Genomic DNA, 12,811 nt, shown 5'->3' on the forward strand with positions numbered 1-12,811 from the left:
ATGGTTGAACAAAAGACTTACTAGTTTAATGACAAGAGTAAGTACAAGAACACATAACAAATAAACAAAAAATCAACCCATCTAATATAAGTAAAAAGAGGCCTATCTACTGGAGCGAATGTTTTGCAACGGTTGTTGATCCAAATGCTATCTGTTGACTGAGGCTACCCAGCTGTCATTTCTAAACACCCAACCCTCCATGACAATTTTATGTCTGAGGCTTTTCGAGTGCCTTAGGAATAGTCATATTGGTGAAATTTAGCAGTATTTCTTAGTTTATATATGTTTTGACTTGAAAAAATAAATTGCAACATGGGATGTAGCTCTGAGCTTGTGGGCCAACCACATTTGTTTGCCCCTGCCTCATTCCTAGTGTTTACACCTAACTTCTGTCTTTATAAACAAGGGAGCAACTTTCACAGAGAATCAGACTGAAAGAGTATGAAAAAACTGTTTCAATGGAGTTGAAACAGTAGATCAAGAGGTTGTCTGTCACGTTCTGATTTCCTCACACAGTGTGGCTTACTTTCTTAGCTTTGTTTTCTGTTTACATTTCTGATGAAATTTGTAATTTTTTTCTTGAATAAAGTGAACACATCCCTGTAATTTCTAAGGCCTCTGTTTCTGCACTTAAGATGACGTACCTACCAAATGCACTCCAAAAATTTCTTACTTATATTGTAGAGATCCTTTGAGAAGGGCAAAGTTTTTCTTAGAAAGTCAAATTGTGAAAAAATTAATATTAAAGTATGTTTTTATACTTTAAATTTACAGTATCCATTTATACATGCAGAGCCATTTATGTTTAAATGCTGATGTATTAAATTTTTGTTGTGCCCTTATGTCATTGCTTATCTTGGGGAGAAATGGGATTCACTTGGAGCAGTTTATTATCAATTCACTGTGTTATGCTTGTAAAGCAATTATTAATTATTAATCTTTGCAGGACTATAAGACATTTAGAATTAAGCATTTCAGAGACATACATATTTTTAGTTAGGATTGTTTTTAGTTGAAAGAAACAGAAAACATAAGGAATAATGGTTGAAACCTGTAAGGTTTCTTATCTAATAAGCATCCTAGAAAAAAGACTAGGACCAAATAACATCAAGGAAGTCTTTATTTTCCTGCTCTTTCAGCATTCTTGAGAGTTTTTCATAATGAAGGCTGCAAGATTGCCAGGATTAAGTAGTGTTCACTTGAATTCCTGGCAGAAATAGGAAGAAGGAAAAGGAAGATGTCATCTTTATGTGGGAGGGCAAATATTCACCAAAGAATTCTGCCTACAACTCATTGGTCAGAGGTAAGTATAAGATCAGAAGGTTACCCTTAGACTCAATGGGCGGTGTGTTTCAAATTTGAAGGTTAAAAAAAAGTGGGGATTATAATGATGCAGAATGCTTCATATATAAATACATATGTATTATAGAGAATATGCCAAGTGTACAACATGGAAAGCTTAGATAGAGAGTCAGCTGTAAAGACTGATGTGTATTCAGTTCTATTGATTCTTTTTTTCCTACTTAAATCTCAATCTGTGCTCTGCTATATAACTTCTCATTTTCCCCTGGAGAAATTTGAGTCTTGCAGCCACTTTGCTATAAGCCTTTGTTCTTTTTTTCCTTTGGCAAAATTAATTCAGGGAAACTTAGATCAGAAATGTTATTTGATTAGAAGTCATTTAATTTCCCTGTCCATATAATCATGAAAAATGTGAGAGGAAGTTGTTTGGAGTGGACAAGCATCCATGGTGGGCCCTTGATATTTCATCTTCTACCCTACATTTGTTGTGTTCTCATTTCTTTCTTCCCTCCTCAAGTTGGACACCATCATATCAAATCTAGGTACCATTCCGCTAAGGGCAAGATCTGTCTTCCAAGGTGACCATTAGTAAGTGTAGAAGGATCTCACCATTCTAAGGCTGCCTACCACAGGTTTGCATTTACTTCTTAACAAGGAGGTCCATTTAAACAGCAATTTTAACTTTCTGGCAAAGATTTCTTCACAACTATTCTTCTTAATATTTTCACACATTAATTTCAACATCAAAAATTTCCTTTTAGGCAAAGCAAGAGAAATATTTTGGAGCTGCTGCTGTACTTTACAGACATTTCAAGCAATATTGTAAAGGACTAGTGTAAAGATATTCTGAAATAACTATTAAATATTTTGTCAGTAACTTTTTATGGTACTAGACTTAAACTCAGGGCCTTCACCTTGAGCCACTCCACCAGCCCTATTTTTGTGAAGGATTTTTCGGATAGGGTCTTGAGAACTATTTGCCCAGGCTGGCTTCGAACCATGATCCTCCTGATCTCTGCCTCCTGAGTAGTTTGGATTACAGGCGTGAGCCACTGGAGCCCACCTATGTCAGTACCTTTTGTTAGAAGACATGCAAGGGTGCCTGATGGTCAAACATGTCTTTCATAAGGTATAGGGTAGAAGGAGCAGGGTACCAGAGGTCAAACAGACCAGTGTTACAACCCTGGCTTTGCTATCTTGCTGTCTTGGGCATATTACCAAAGCACTCTTTTTGAAATTTCTTCTATTTTAAAGAATTTCTGTAAGGATAATACATTGCAATAATCTTAGAATTTCTTTCTTAATAATGTCTCACTTAGTCTGGAAAAAATACTACAATTTTTACAACTAGTACCCTTTTTTCCCTAGCATACTAGAAAAGTTACACTGTCAACATTTGCTAACATTTTGAAGACTGAACAGAAAAATGCTAAACATTAATTATGCATAGTTACAAAATAGAATTCTCCTTGATGTAAAAGTTTTAAAAAATGAATTAGAAGAGGGAGGAAATTAACAGCAGAAAGGAAACTTTAGATTTTGGCAGGCTCTGAAACATGGAAACATTATTCTTTCATGGTTTTCTGCGAATTTGAATCTCTGGACAGTTTCTCAATTATAGCTTATAACTATGGGCTTCAAAGCGGTTCTGCTGTTCAGTTCACCTCAGTCAGTCTGTCAATAATGTTTTTTGAATTCCCACAGAGGGAAGAATTCTGAGTAAGAGGCCCATTTCCATTTTCCTCAGCAAGATGCCTGATCTCCAGAGTCTGTCATTTGGTCAGACAGACCTGCTAATGGCCTCTCACTTTGAATCCTCTGTAACGTGAATTTCCAGAGCTCTGAAAAGGCTTGATCTGACTCCCTCCCACCTGCCATCTGCCATCTCCGCTTTTCCTGCCTGTACCAGATGAAAACCCATTAGTCCGGAAGCTTTCACAGATTGATACCAGACCCTAAAGGTTATACCACCTCCTACCCAATGGTGCTCAACTTTATTTTATAAATATGTGTATTGTTTAGGCTGAACTGAACCAAACTGTATTTCCCCAAGTTAAGAACTGCACTCAATTGTAGGATCATAGGGTATCCAAATTCAAAGAGGTTTTTGAGGTTTAGCCCAATCACTGTATTTTTCAGATTAAAATAAATCAAAACTAAAACCCAGAAAAGGAAAATTATTTGTCATAGTATAGTGGAAAGCAATATGCTTCAGAGTCAGAAAAATAAAATCTGGAACTAGTTTCTGGCTCTGTAATTGTTGGCTGTTTAAGCTTGAGCAGGTCATTGAACCTCTCTGTGCATTATCACATATTAATCTGTAAAACGGAGCTCAATAATTATTATAGTATTGCTAATGTTCTTCAGAATTACTGCAAAAGTTGGCAAATTTAAGGTGTTCCATAAATGTTGATTGTTTCAAAGTCACAGCTGAGAAAAGACAAATGCTAGAACCCAGAACTCCAGCATCCAAATTCAGTGCTTATTCTTTGCATCTGGCTGATTCAATACTTACTTAAGCTTCCTCACAACTTCCCAGAGCATCCCAAGGAGTACTACCACCCCTGAGAACATTCCACAAACATCTCTTGGGGATAGTAATTCTCCAGACAGATTAGAACTCATTTGAGACTGCAGGTAGGAGGGATTTTGCTATTGTTTCTTGCCTGGGGGAAAGGCTCCATCAGTAATGTAGCAATGAAAATGTTACCTCTATTAAATGGAAATGATTAACACTCCTTCAGTTAGGCAATATTTTCCCACTCATTTCTGAATCTGTGCTCATACAAACCAAAACACACAGACGCGGACCCCAAAACCTAAGAAAACAGCAACAGATTGGTTTGGTGAGTGAATATGGTTGAAATCTTTCATCTGGTTTGTCTCAACTGGTTGTGAAATTTACATGCACTTCGAATAAAGTTGAAAGTCCAAGAAAAATGTGAATATGAAGCCACAGGTATCAAAGCTTGGTGAATCTGATGAAAAGTGAGCCAACGTAAGTCAAAACATGACTTTTCTGAGAGCCAAATTCTAGCAGGAAGATGCACTTAACATGTAGGAAAGGTCTACGCAGTCTTTCTAATTAATTATCACCTTAGCGTTTTTCAATGAGTCAGTGGGCTGGAATGGTGAAAGCATATATAGCTCAGAAATTCAGACAGGAAGGAGTAAGGCCAGACTGAAGCTGATGCTGACTGTGAGTGTATTTACTGTCCCTGTGGAATCAGCCTTGCCATGAATAAAAAGATTTTCTGAAGCATGTGTACTTACAGTCTGCCAAATTGGCCCTTCACATATCTTTGGTGATTACTTGAAAATGGTAGTTCCAGATGGAAAGTTGAGGAAAATAAATGAGTATAGAAAAAGATACACATTGTCTACTTTCTTAGGAAATTTTAGTCATACAGGTACTGATATTCCATGGTGTCTTGTTTTAGCCCCCCAAAATAAGACATTTTTCATCAGAACAAATATGTGAGATAGGACATAAGACTTACCTTGTCAGGCCAGTGAGTGAAAGAAACTGCTTAGTGGGTGAGATTGAGCAGAATGGAGGAGCATCTACTGAAAATTTCAAAGCTGAAAACATTTTTTCTTACATATTAGCAATTTTTGGCCATCCTCACAGAGTATAGCCCCATGGAATCTTTGAGGTTGAATAAACCAACTGGTTCTTTTGATTAGAAATTATAGCTGTCTTAAAACTCATAGGGAAGCTAAAAGCTGTTTTGTCAAAGACTATTTTTTTTACCCCAGTGGTACTGGATATTGAATTCAAGGCCTCATACAAACACCCTACCAGTTAAGGCACACCTCAGTCCTTTTTGCTTTTAGGTTACTTTTCAGTACCGTCTCAAGGCTTTTTCCCAGCTATGGACCTTGATCTTCCTAATTCTGCCTTCTGAGTAGCTGGGATTATAGACATGCATCACTATGCCCAGGCTTTCATAGACCACTTTTTAAAAGCTTCTATGTGGCTATAAAACTGTAGTTTCTCCAAACTTTAAAAAAATCTGAGGTTTTTGAAATTTATATAAGAGAGATCCAAACTGAGAATTTTAATTATCATATTATAATGAATAGTTATAATTCATAGTATGAAACATACTCATATATGAAAGATCACTTAAAAATAGATTTGCATTTAGTTGCAAATACATATGAACAAGCTATCACTGGGATGATTTAAAGCTCTTGAGTTTAGTTCAACAATGTAACTATTCATTAAAAAAGAGGTTTGGCCCTCTAAATCTCTAGTATAAAAATATCGTGTTGAACTAGTTTCTGGGTAATCCTGAATCATTTACATGAAGTAATACATAATAGCTTATTTGAATTTCAAATTTTAGTTGAAATAAAGGAGTAAATTGGGGAGATGCTTCTAATGAGTTCTTGAAAGGAAAGGGGCCTTGGAGAAATATGGCTTGCAAAACTTTGGCTCCTTTATTATTGTCGTTTCCTCTCCTGTCAGGAGATAAGAAAAATGTAGAGAGGGAGATCTCTATGGACAATGAAGGTAGAATGGTTTTGATTTCTTGGAGTAATTAGGAAGCAATTTAGGTAAAATAATTTGCAAAGCAATTAAAAGATATAGATAATTGAAGGATGCTCTTGGCCAAATCAATGTTAGTTTTGAAAGTGAATCCTGGATGGAGTTGACATCAAAATTCTTTTGAATATAACAGTAGGTGCAATACATGTTGAAGATGTTTTTTATTTGGACAAGGTTGCAAATATCACAATGGAAACTAGAAGTGTTCGATAAATAATAGCATCATTACTAAGGGACTATTGTAGCTACATTGGAAAACCCAGGGCTATGCAATGGTCCCAACTAAAATCAAATTACTTAGCTAGGTGTTCTGGATGTCAAATAGAGAGTGGGTTCTTGGTTTTCTACATGATATTACATAGTGCTTAAACTCTTCTCTCAAAATATATTAACATTTCTTGACATTGACTTCAAGATGGTGGCCTGAAAATGTGCTTCAGCCTCCTACTTTGTGTCATTCAGTGATCTTAAAGAAATAAATCATTCTAGATCTTTTAGATGAAAGGAATTTAATTCAGATTAGTTACACCTGATGGAAATGAAGAGAAGTAAATGCAGAAGACATTAAGAGAAATAAAAGATAAAAAACACTGGGATGCCACTATTCCCATGCTCTAGTAACAACTCATTGGTAGTGTCACCTGCATCTTTAGTTCCAGTCTTTACCAGGGTCCCCATATGGAAACAGTGAATGGGTGCTGAAGCCACAGGGGAAACAAAGACATTACTTTGCCAAAAGAAATAGAAAGGGAAGAGAAATATCCTGGCTTTCTGCCTTATCCAACCAATATTCCACATTTTGCCAGTGTCTACATAGCCTCAGAAGTAAACAAGGGAATCTAGAAACTAAAGTTCCCTGAAATATGAAGAAGAGAAGAGATTAAACAGACACCCAATTCTTTTTCATCAAACCTCTAAAAATATAATGCAGCATGTATACATATATAACTTATTTTGAAAATAAGTTATAGAACTTGGAAGACCTGTGATGAATTCATGAATATTAGAAAGCAGATGGAATTAAATTGAATAGAGAAATTATAAATCAGGATGTGTTTGGGGGAGTACTAATGGTGGGAGTCAGACAGTGCTAGAAGAAGCCAAGCATAGTCGGGGTCTAGGCATTTGATAAGATGGTTATTTGGAATTCATCAGTGGCAGGCAAAAATGTACACTGAGCTTTCTGTTCATCTTCCTACCTTGGACAATAAAACCTAAACGTGTAATCTGCTTCCAGTTGGGAAAAACAAAAATGGGCATGTTGGTTCAAGAGAAAGGGAAGTGTTTCTGATGGTTGGTGTTGTTTTAGACAAATGGGTATCATCTATAGTCATGAAAGCAGCCATTGCTTAGTGGCACATCCTACCCTGCTGCACTTTTCTTCCTGTAAACAGCATTCTGTGCAAACTACAGCATTTCTATTTTCTCCAAAAGAATCTACAAAAACAGATGATTCAAACACTCTAATAAGGCTCTCAATAATAGAAATGAATGCACAACCCAAAAATATAATCCACATAGACAATGTCATTTACCTGAAGGAGACAATAGAGTCAATACCAAAAAAAAAAAAAACAGAATTAGTGAAGCAACCAGCATAAATTTAAAAATACATGAAATTACTATTATAAATAAGATATTGTGTCCATGAAATTAACATGGGTATTTTTGAAACAAAAAAGAAGGGTAAATTCAAATTTGCCATTATTCATAAATGAATATCAAGAAACAAATGGAAAAGTTTACTTTGGCTAGAGTATACATTTAGTATTTTTTCAATAACGACTGTCTGATTAAAAATAAATCTGCTTCATTTAAATTTTGTCTTTTTTTAAAATGAAACAAACTAAAAGGACTCCTCCATTATTCAGGAAAATCAAGCTGAGTAGCTAAGAGAAATAACTACATTTTTTGGTAGAAGTAGTGATAATTTGAAACTCATTAAAAATATTATTTTTTTATTATTCATTTGTTCACATGTGCATACATTGAAAATTAAATTCACCACCTCAATACACAACAATTAAATGCCATCATTGTGAAAAATCACTTTTTAAAAAGCATATTCTGCCTTCAATGTTTTGTTTCTCAGTGACCTCTCAGAGAAGTGTGTGTGTGTGTGTGTGTGTGTGTGTGTATACATCAAATGTTAGAGTTCTAGATCAAGGGCCATCAGTTTTATTCAAAGCCCCCCAAGACCTCATGAACTCTCAGAGCTAGCAGGAATGGATTTCAGGTTATCAGAAAAGTCTTAGAAGTAGATATATATAAGATCCACAGAGCTATCTTGCCAGAATCTTTATTTTGGGATTCCCCTTTTAACATCCTAGAGGTCTTCCTCTTTTACTTCAAACTGATAATGCACCTTTGTAACTACAGTTTCAAGAGAACTTACTATACTTCACCAATTTTAAGATACATGTTTTATCACCTTTGAAATAACAAGGTATTTTATATTTAATAATTAAGCATGTTAGATTAATTAATAGCTTTTTTCTTGGTGGAATATAAATAGCCTCAGAGTCAATGAAATTTTTATTTTGTGTACACATTTATTTTTACCAACAGAGAAGATGTTACTGGTTACCTTAATGACTATTTCACGTATTGTCCACTGGATGAGTGTTTGGTATTTGGGTATATTTGTATGCTTAAAATTTCTTTTTCAACAGTGAAATGTTTTCATATGCATAATTATAGAATGTTATAGACATATACTTCCTGTAACTTGACCAACTAGCAGAATTACCAGAGTAGTTTTTAGAAAGCAATGAAGATATCTGAGTTTTCCTGGAGTTCTGATTTTGGATGCAGCTGAAATCTTCCCTTTTAAAAAATTCTAGGGCTGATCCTGATATCAGAGAAGTTTTTTTTTTTCTTTTTTCTTTTGTGGTATTGGTATTTGAATTCAGGGCCTATATGCGACTCCACCAGCCCTTTTTTGTGAAGGTTTTTTTTCGAGATAGAGCCTCGAGAACTATTTGCCCAGGCTGGCTTCGAACCACGGTCCTTTTGATTTCTTCCTCCTCAGTAGCTAGGATTACAGGTGTGAGCCACTGGCACCTGGCTATCAGAGAAGTTTTAAGGACCATGAAACAGACGACTAGAACAAAAGAAGAATATCTATCTCTTCTTGAGGAAGCACCTAAAAATATTTTAAAATTTAAATATCAGTGTCTTAAGGTAGGGAAAGAAAAGTCTACCAAAGTCATATTCTTTGATCTCTGAAATGTCTATTGTTTTATGAAAGCAATCTACATTGTATCTTAAACAATTTTTCCTTAAATTAAGTCAGTTTTATGATCCAAAGAGGATCAAAAATTAATTTTTAGTGACTATAAGTTTAACTTTGGAAAATTATGCTAATTTCCAATGAGACTTGAAAATCAATTCATTTCATTTTAGTGCTCATTTTATATTGACTCTGGTTAATGGCACACTGATTTTATCACACATGATCTTCTTATAACTAGTCTAAAATGCTGCATTTTGTATATTTTCTTTAGGTGGGCTTTGTTGTACATGGGGGCACATGACTTAATGGAAAGAGACCAGGAATCACAGGATACCTGCCATTAACTTTGTGACCTTTGACAATTCACTTAATTTCTTTCTTTCCTTTTTGTTTTTTTTAATGAGACAGTCTCACTATATTGCTCAGACTGGTCTTGAACTCAAGATCCTACTACTTTAGCCTCCCAAGTGCTGGGATTACAGGCATACACCATCATGCCCAGCTACTTAATGTCTTTTGGTTCCATTTTTTCCATCTGTAAAATAATTAAGTAGGATTAGCTGACCCCTAAGCTTCCTTTCACCACTAACATGACATGGTTTCTGTGGTCTAAATAGAAGCAAAGACATATATTTACAGCTTATTGGCAGGAACTAATTAATTTGCAGTGTGAATTTAAGAAACAACTTTGCTACTGGTGACCTTGAATTTTAATAATTCAATGAACTAATAAAGGAGTGTTAGGGAAAGAATTTCAAGTGAATTGAATTTAAGAAAGAAAAGGATAGGAAATTATAGAAAGTTGAAAATAATTTAAATAAGTTTTTAGAACTAAATTATTTTAAATTCAGAAATTAAACAAAGAAGATGTTTTTAGAAGAGTATATTTGGGAGAAATTTCTTTTTTAATTTCTTCATTGTTGTTGTATTGGGAGTATACTGTGACATTTCCAAAAGTTTTTACTTATCATAGTTGAATTCACCCCTTCATCATTCTTTGGGAGAAATTTCTTGGTCAAATAAAAACAAAAAGAAATAAATTTATATATAAAAATGAGTGTGGTTGTGTACATTTGGAAAATATCAGATCCAAGTAACAGAAAAACCTGTTTCAAGCAAAGAAGAAATTTATTGGCATATGTAGCTATTGGTTAAGCTATACTGAGTAGGCTTCAATTATGGTCTGACCAGGAATCAGGCCTAGTTTCTCAGTACTTCCCTTGGCTCTGTCTTCTTCTATGTATTGGCTTGTCTTGATAGCAAAACAGCTGCAGCAGTTCCAGTTCTCATCTGCAAACATCACAGTAGACAGAGTTTCTTTTTCTGCTGCCATGGCATAAACTTGTAAATTTAACTCTGGACCAGCCTCAACCAATCCCTGAAGTCAGATGGTATTTATGTCTTGAGTTTAAATTAACTCTCCTACCTCAGCTTAAGAGTTACCTATATAGCTGGATAGACATCAGAGTCCACTCCTGGAGCCAAAAGTGGCTCCACATGCCTGCTGCAGAGTGGTAGAAGACTGATAACCCAAAGGCAAAACTGGTTGCTCTTGGGAAGGAGGAAGACAGGAATGAATACTTAATAGGTCACATTCAATTACCTGCCTCCAAGTTGAACATGTATTTTGCATCTACCATGAAGATAAAAAATGAACCTTTCAATCTCAAGATTTGTCCTCAGTTGTAGGCCAACAAATGGTACAGAAATTAAAAATTTTAACTAAAAGTAGTAAAGGAAAGAGTGCAAACTTGATTTAACATCTGTGACAATAGCAGAGAAGTTAGTTAAGAGTTAAAGGTATGAGACAAAATGCATAGGCTGAAATCTTAGTTAATTGTAGCTACCCTGTGGTCATTCTGGACTTCCTTCAAATGGGATAAGGGAACTCTCAGTAGCAATTATGTCAAACAAAAATATAAAAGTTCAATATCTCAAAAGGTCAGCTTCAACAATTAATTAATGTGTGTAGACATAGAGGACTGATAGTTTCTTGCAAAATGACTTCAGAGGTCATGGCTGGAATAAAATGCATTGTTTAGGCAAGCCAAATGGTTCAGAAAAAGATTCTGGCTAATTGTTCGTGAGCCAGTGAAGAGCGACATGAGAGGAAATTGAAGGGTTGTGTTGTGAAAAGTAATAAAGAAAAAAATGAAACAGTAGTTGTTAGAGAAATCTTCCTAACTGTGGGAGCTGGTAATCTCTCTAAGAAAGTGCTAAAAATTTCAATATTTGGGGGCCTTAAAAATAAAATTCACTCTCTAGTTGACCTATAACCAGATTTATACCTAAGAAGAACATAATAAATTCATGTTGAATAAATGAAGTTTTATCGTGTTACTCAGTCCAAGTACCTGCTAAACCCTCTTTCAGGAGCTTGGAACATAATCAGCAACAAAGACCCAAAGCTGCTACCTTGCTGGAGTTCATACTCATTGTTACTTTTCCAAATAAATTTGTAATTTTGGCATTGTTCTCTCTTGAAAATGCAGATAATCTGAAGGAATCTTAGTTTCTTGTAGGTCAGAAACATCAGGTTGCTTGTTTTAGTCGTAATCCTCAGAAGTTAATTAAACAAATACAAATTACACAAAATATCAACTTTGAAAAAAAACAGAGGTAAAAGTCTGATAATTGTCAACAGTTAAATATCCACAATAATTTTGAGTATTGAAACACTAATATCTCATTTAAAAATATTTAGAGATTCTATACTCTTGACACTTTTTTTGGGGAGATGGGACTGGGTTTGAACTCAGGGCTTCACATTTACAAAACAGGCACTCTACTACTTGAGCCATATCTCCATTCTATTTTTGCTCTGGTATTTTGGAAATTGGATTTCATGAACTATTTACCCAGGCTTGCCTCAAGCCATAATCTTCCCAATTTTAGCCTCCCAAGAAGCTAGGATTACAGGTGTGAGCCACTGGTTCCCAGCTGATTCTTGACACTTTTTCTGGAACACTGAGGCACGTTTATGGCATTGTTATCAACTGAGCAATAGCATCTTTACTCAAGGTCTCATTTTTTGCTCTGGTCTTTTGCAAAGTGGCTACACAGTGTGCACCTCCTAAATGGGAATATATAGCGAAGTTCAACACAATGTCATGAAAATTAAAAATATCTGTGTATATTTGTGATGACATTCCTCAGTAAGAAAACTGTACTCTTTTGCTGGGAAGTGATAAGTTCATTCCAAGGGATGTGAGTAAGGATTACTTGTGGTTCCAGAGAGGTCAAAGCAAAGGAAAAAGGTAGTATGGTGCATAAAACCAAATGGCAGAGTGAAATGTGACCTCATCTTATGACCTTGTAAAACTTTAAGAAAATTTTAGTATTCATGAAATTGTTGGTGTGGAAATCAGCTAAGAAGTTGACTTTTTGGATCTAGATCAGCACAGGCTGAAAAAAGGAAACACATGCAGATTCAGAGAAAAGATCACACTACAAATTGTCAGAATTGCTGGAAAGCATGGAAGCTCCTGGTCATGAAATGAGGATTTATACCAAGTGTTCTTAATCTTATGTTGGGAGCACGCAGGTAGGAGTAGAGAGACTTGTTGATTGGTTCATGGCTTCAGGTACAGGTAGGAAAACATCCAGATGACAACTGGGTTGCAGCAAATACAAATAAGACTAGTAATATGTATACCTCTTCTTCACTGCTTGGCAAATGTACCCTTCAGTAATTCAGCTAACTGCATCTGAAAGTCTTT

This window comes from Castor canadensis, chromosome 6 (genome assembly GCF_047511655.1).
Source record: "Castor canadensis chromosome 6, mCasCan1.hap1v2, whole genome shotgun sequence".
NCBI lineage: Eukaryota > Metazoa > Chordata > Mammalia > Rodentia > Castoridae > Castor > Castor canadensis.